Source organism: Elaeis guineensis, chromosome 9, assembly GCF_000442705.2.
Source record: "Elaeis guineensis isolate ETL-2024a chromosome 9, EG11, whole genome shotgun sequence".
In the NCBI taxonomy this organism is placed as follows: Eukaryota; Viridiplantae; Streptophyta; class Magnoliopsida; order Arecales; family Arecaceae; genus Elaeis; species Elaeis guineensis.
In genome coordinates this window covers 12,619,688-12,626,480 of record NC_026001.2, presented here as the reverse complement: position 1 = coordinate 12,626,480, position 6,793 = coordinate 12,619,688, and positions in this window count along the sequence as shown.

Sequence of the window (6,793 nt, the reverse complement as noted above, 5' to 3'; positions counted from 1 at the left end):
GCGGCAACACACATTGTCCGGGATATCCAGGCTGGACATGATCAAATGAAAGTTTTTGCAATTATCAGTTATACTTGAGAGTGATCAGGGCAGCATGAGATATCTGGTGAAATTCTTTGCAACTGAAACTCAAATTCTGCCCTCATCCCTCTCAAGTTGTTTTTAACTACATCACAGTATGATGCCTCATCAAACCTGCAAAGACCGCCAATGATAATACCCATCCTTGATCTTCATTAGGGATTCAGACAATATTAACTTGCGAAATGAACTGATTGACCAATGCTCGTACGTGCATGACAATTAATCATGTAAAACATTTAGACGTAGAAAAGAACAGTCATGAATGTCTCGATGACCATCATATTAAGCAAATTTAAGTTTGTTCTCAAATATTGACATTTGACACCAAACAACCTGACAAAGGAGAAAAAGTTTGACCTCCAATCTGTTTTTTTTTTTATTTTCTGTGCATCTGATAGCAGTGATTGCTTTAAATAACAGGCATTTTGCTTCTTAGAGAAGATTGGAACTTTCAAAATCGAGATCTCCAAAAGTTTGGAGTAAGGTGAGGGAGGAAAAGGCAATATCTTTGTTTCATATCTTTATTTATACATCTTTATTTGTTTTTATTCTTTATAACAACAAATGATACTTATTTTAAAACATTTATTACAAAACTTGTATATATACATATATACTTTTATATATATTCATATGCAATATTCACCGAATCATCCCAAATTGGCTAGTTCAGGGCATGCTGAATCGTACCGACAGCAAATCAGGATGGTTTCGGCCTTCAATTTAAGAAACTGGCTAGGGAAGGGAAAAGAGAGAAGATAAGAGAGAAAAAGAGAGAGAGGAGGGAGAGAGAGGGAGAGAGATGTTGAGAAAGGGAGAGAGAGAGGGCTCGAAAGCCCTTCTCTCCTCTGCTTGGGTAGCTGGGAGGGGCTCTTGTTTCATTCGAAAGAGGGGTTAACAGAATAGGGGCTCGTAATGGAGAGAGAGTGTGTGTCACGCCCCGAATCCAACAGTCGATTCGGATACGTGATGGCGGTACACTCCTTAGAGCAAGCCCTAAAGAATATGCAAGGCCAAAAGTATTTCCTTACAACCTCAACATCCGTAATATCTAATTTCAATAATAACTTGTAAAACTTGCATAATTATAAGTAAAATTTTTTTAATTCTCTGATCAAATATCGTGATATTCTATCTATTCATCTGCTCACCCGTAATCCAAACTATAGCCAATCATGAGCATCCTGTATCTTTGAGAAAAAAAAGAAAGATGAAGGGGTGTAACCTTTACAGTCCAGTAAGAATTTTCATATAACACTGATATAATAATATAATCTGAAAATAAGAATAAGCAATAAAATATAAAATTTCATATTCAATATCTGGAATAATGCAAACATCTATAAATTATCTGTCTTGTCGAAAGAAATGCATCATCATATGTTAACAGGTGAAACACTTTTGTTCAACAATTATTTCATGTCTTATCTTTCATTTCTCTTTTCATAATCACATAATTTTTAACATTTTCTTTCTGACTCTGGACTAACCAAGTCTATACCTCAGTCATCATCCGAATTAATTTTCACTTAAAAGCCTTCCAAGGCTATCCCAAGATGAGCTCTTGGCCGGCTGTTCTACGTACGAAAGTCCGTAAGAGACTGTCCCAGATATAAGCTCCTGACGGACTATCCCAGGTATGAACTCCTAACCGACTAATCCACCTATAAGTCAGTGGGGGCTGTCCCAGGTATAAGCTCCTAGCGGGCTGTCCCAAGCATAAGCTCCTAACAGGTTGTTCCACGTAACAAGGCTAGTCCATACCATATCTCTCTTTTTCATTTAATCATTATGTTTTGATTTCATCAAATCAATTCCGACTTACATTATGATCAATTTAGATACGTCATATCCATATAATCATGCCATCAATCTCTAATACATATATATTGACATAACATACTCATGCTCAAAATCAAATAACAATATCTCAGATATAATAAATTCATCGATCTCAAATCCGACGATGCAAAACCAATGATGCAAGACCAACAGTAAAATAGCATATATATAATAGTGATCATATACAGGAATTCTTACCTTTACCAATGACTGATCTAAGCATAGAAATCAATGTTCTTCTTCGATTTATGAATTTTAAAAATAAGATATTCCACTCGACATCTTATACAAACAATCATATCTCTTCATGATCCTGATCAAATATAAAAATCATATATGGAGAAATTATCGATAATCGATCCTAATAATATAAATCCAGGACTTCTCCTAAGATTATCCAAAATCGAGATTTGTCTAAGTATCTGGACCCTCTATTGATTCATAAGACTTCTAGAGAGAGAATCCATGAAGAGAGAGAAAATTCTAGAGATAAAATTTTAGAGAGAGAGTGGAGAGAGAATCTTCATATCTTTCAGATGAAGAAATTATGATTGAGATCATCAGAGGTTATATCAGGGTGACTCAATATGAATTAACCATGATCGATGTTATAAATTTTGAATAAAGATTGGATCGAGATCCAATCTACTGCACGAATTTTAAAGTAATCTCAGATCATCTTTTTTCATCTCAAGTTTGCCCTAGGATTCGTGATGTAGTTAGAGAGAGAGTAAAAAGACCCTAGAAAAAAAAATTTTGGAGAGAAAGTAGAGAGAGAATCTAGAGAGAAAAATTGGAGAGAGAAAATAGAGAGAGGAGAGAAGAAAAGAGGAAGAGAGAGGAGAGAGAAATTTTTTTTCTTTTTTATTATTATTATTTTTTTTCTCTTTCTCTTTTTCTTTTTCTTTTTCTTCTTCTTCTTTCTTTCTTTTTCTTTTCTTCTTTCTCTTCCCAGCCAAACAGAGGATGGACCAAGGGGGACTCGGTGACTTGGCTCCGACGAGGGGCGGCGGCTTGGTCGCATGTCCGACAATGACGATCGACGGTAGTGAGGCAAGGGATGGCCGACGGCAAGATTCGACCGGCAAGAAATCAAAAAAATCGAAAAAATAGGGTACCGCCGTTTTTTCTTTTGTTTTCTGTTCATTGGCCGGTTACCGACGGCCAAGACCCTCAGGGAAGAGGGATAGAGAGATGAAATCCTATCCTACGGGTGAGACACCGCAGACGGCGGTGCTGGTGGTCGAAAAAGAGAGGAAGATGGCCCGATCGAACAGAGCAAAATGGGGCCTTATGATTTTGTGGGTTTCTCGATGAACCCGACGGCCGACGAGGGTGGACAAAGCCATGGGAAGGAGAAGGAAGAGAGGAAGGAGGGCCAGGGCTTACCTCTGACTCCAGTAGGGTCTCTGGTGAGAATTTGAGACGAATACGATGAGGACATCCATAGCTTTAATGAAAAAATTTGAAAAAATAAGAAGAGAAATTCGGTACTCATCGTGGCTAGCCATGGAGGAGGAAAGGAAGATTTTATAGAGGCCTTTCTAGGGTTCTTAGTAGCCCTAGCAGTCCTTATTCTAGTCGGCAAGAGGAGGAAGAAGAAGACTCTCGTTGGGAGTCTTCTCGTTCCATTCTTTTTTTTTTAGGCGGGCTTGGTGGACCTAAATTTAGATGGGCTTGATCTAGGGCTCAATAGGCTGAGTTATTACATCCCCCCCTTAAAATAATTTCATTCTCGAAATTAAGTTATGTTGTTAAGATACATACTTAAAAATATACACTCATCATGTCATTCTCACACTTCCGATAATGTCTTACATATTATTTATTTTTTATGATCTTGATTTAACAAAATTATATGGAATCTCAAATTTATTTTTTTTATATTGATTTCTCAATTTTTTCAAAGAACAGTAACATTTTGACCTTGTATTAACATACCACAATTATTTGTCCAATACATTTCACTCAAAATTCATAATTATCTCAGATTACCTATGATAGAAAATAAAGAAAGGCCAAACATCAGGCACTCTTCACAATCATCGATTTTTTTCTTCTTTTGACCTTCCAACAAATTTAACAGGTGGACTTTCATCTTAAGAAAATCTCAACCTTCTACGTCAGTTCAACTAACAACATTAAATCTCGAAAAAAAATAATATCTATGTCAAGACATTCTAGGTTTGAACTAACAAAAGAACTATCAAGCTGTTAATAATAAACTTGAGATATCTAAAATTTTTTGGCATTATCTGCAATGAAATAATCTATTGACAAAAATTACATGTCTATGATCAGATTAGGTCAAAATCTGTAGCACACTTTCATTACCAATAAAATCCTTCCTTATTTACAACTAATATATTCCATCATAATATCTTTTGAATCAAAAAATTAATATTTTTAATCAATTTAGTCCACCACACTTTTGTTACGTACTCTGATCTTAATTTATCAAATTATATAGGTTTATCAAAAGATAAGAATATCTTTGTATATTAGATCAATCAAAGATAGATCCAACTTTTAAATTTCATATAAAATTTAGAGCAAAACTTTAAGTTTCTTTATCTTTACTATCTTTGGATATAGCATATCAAAATTAAATCTTGATCCACTTCCTATGTTTGAAATCATTGCATAAATTTCATCATTCTTCAAGAATCCAATATATCTAGAATCAATTGGAGTTAACCTTAGATTTACCTTACAATCATTTAGATAATTCTCAAATCAATCTTTCTTTTTAAAAGAATTAATTTTAACTTGACAAACTAGAAGAACTCAAGCCAACATCCTTGTAAGTAGAATCAACTTGATTATTTCTTGTAGAGCTCTCTTCATTATAACCCTTAATATTAATCGATAAATTCATATAAAATCTTATCCTTTGTATAAGTCATTCAAAATTTAACACTAGCAAGATATCTTAGTTCAATTCAGAAATCCAAACTTTGATTTGAATAATTAATATACTTTACCATCTTCAACAATCACAAAAAAAATTAAAGAATCTAATCCAAAGATGGTAATACGAATTATTAAAAATTTTATCATAACGTATATATCATATTCTAACAAAACTAATTTTTTGTATTTAATTTAACAATAATATCAAAATATCCTAGATCCACTTAAAAAAATAAATTTTTGACTTAAAATTCAATGCAACTTGAAAGATCAAAAAAACCACATCCAAATATGATATTTTGAATAACCAAAGATTTCACCAAGATGTGTATCTCATATTCTCATAATAAAATTTAAGTATATTTTTTATCTAAAATTGAGTTTCATATATGACCTCTTATAGGTTCAATGCTCAAAAATATTTCTCTCTCATATGATATAATTTTATCTTAGATCATATCCTAATTAACTTCCTTTAGATAAGTCCAAACTTATAATGCTTAGACAATTATCATCGAAATTAGAAAAGTTATCATGATCTTCAACCATATAAGTTTAGCATTCCAAAAATTATCGAGTATACTCAATACAACACATCAATATCTCCCTCTTCATTCTAAGGTCAACACTTCTCATATTTAGGTCAATCCTACTAAATAGAATCTAAGATATGACTCGTTAATTCTATTATAGACATCATATGCTACTTATATATAAATTTCATCATAGTATCTATTGATTTAAAATTCAAATATTAAGTTTTTTTTCTTTTATGTCTATCATGTTCCTTATGATCATAATCTAAGTTTAAATATCACTAAAGTCACAATCCTAAATAATGATAACCTTAAGATCAAATACTTTAAGTTATATTCTCTAATATCATTCTATCATATCCTTTATGATCATAATCTTAAAACTCTGATATTAACAATCATACTCTATTGATTATAATCTTAAAAATGTCAACAGTCCCTAATGATCATAAAAATTCTGATACCACTTTAGTCATATGCTCTGATATCACTCTATCACATTCTATTGATCATACATAAAACTTTGATATCACTTCGTAATTTCTAATGATCTTAAACTGAAGCTCTGATATTATTCTATCATATCCTAATCATTTATATCATAGTCCTCACATGATCATAACCTAGCTCTGATATCATTCTGTCACATCCTAATCACTTATATCATAATCTTCAAATGATCATAACCTAAGCTCTGATACTATTCTGTCGTCTCGAACCCAACAGCCGGTTCGGATAGCATATATATAATAGTGATCATATACAGAGATTCTTACCTTTATCGATGACTGATCCAAGTATAGAAATCAATATTTTTCTTCGATTTATGAATTTTGAAAATAAGATATTCTACTCGATATCTTATGCAAACAATCGTATCTCTTCATGATCCTGATCAAATATAAAAATTATATATAAAAAATTATCGATAATCGATCTTAATAATATAAATCCAGGATTCTATTAGGATTACCCAAAATCAAGATTTGTCTAAGTATCTGGACCCTCCATTGGTCCACAAGACTTCTAGAGAGAGAAATTCATGAAGAGAGAGAAAATTCTAGAGATAAAATTTTAGAGAGAGAGTGGAGAGAGAAAATGAAGAGAAAATCTTCATATCTTTCAGATGAAGAAATTATGATTAAGATCATCAGAGATTATATCAGGATGACTCAATATGAATTAACCATGATCGATGTTATAAATTTCGAATAAGAATTGGATTGAGATCCAATTTACTGCATGAATTTTGAAGTAATCTCAGATCATCTTATTTTTATCTCAAGTTTGCCTTAGGATCCGTGATGTAGTTAGAGAGAGAAAGAGAGAGAATAAAAAGACCTTAGAGAGAGAAATTTTAGAGAGCAAATAGAGAGAGAATCTAGAGAAAGAAATTGGAGAGAGAAAGTAGAGAGAGG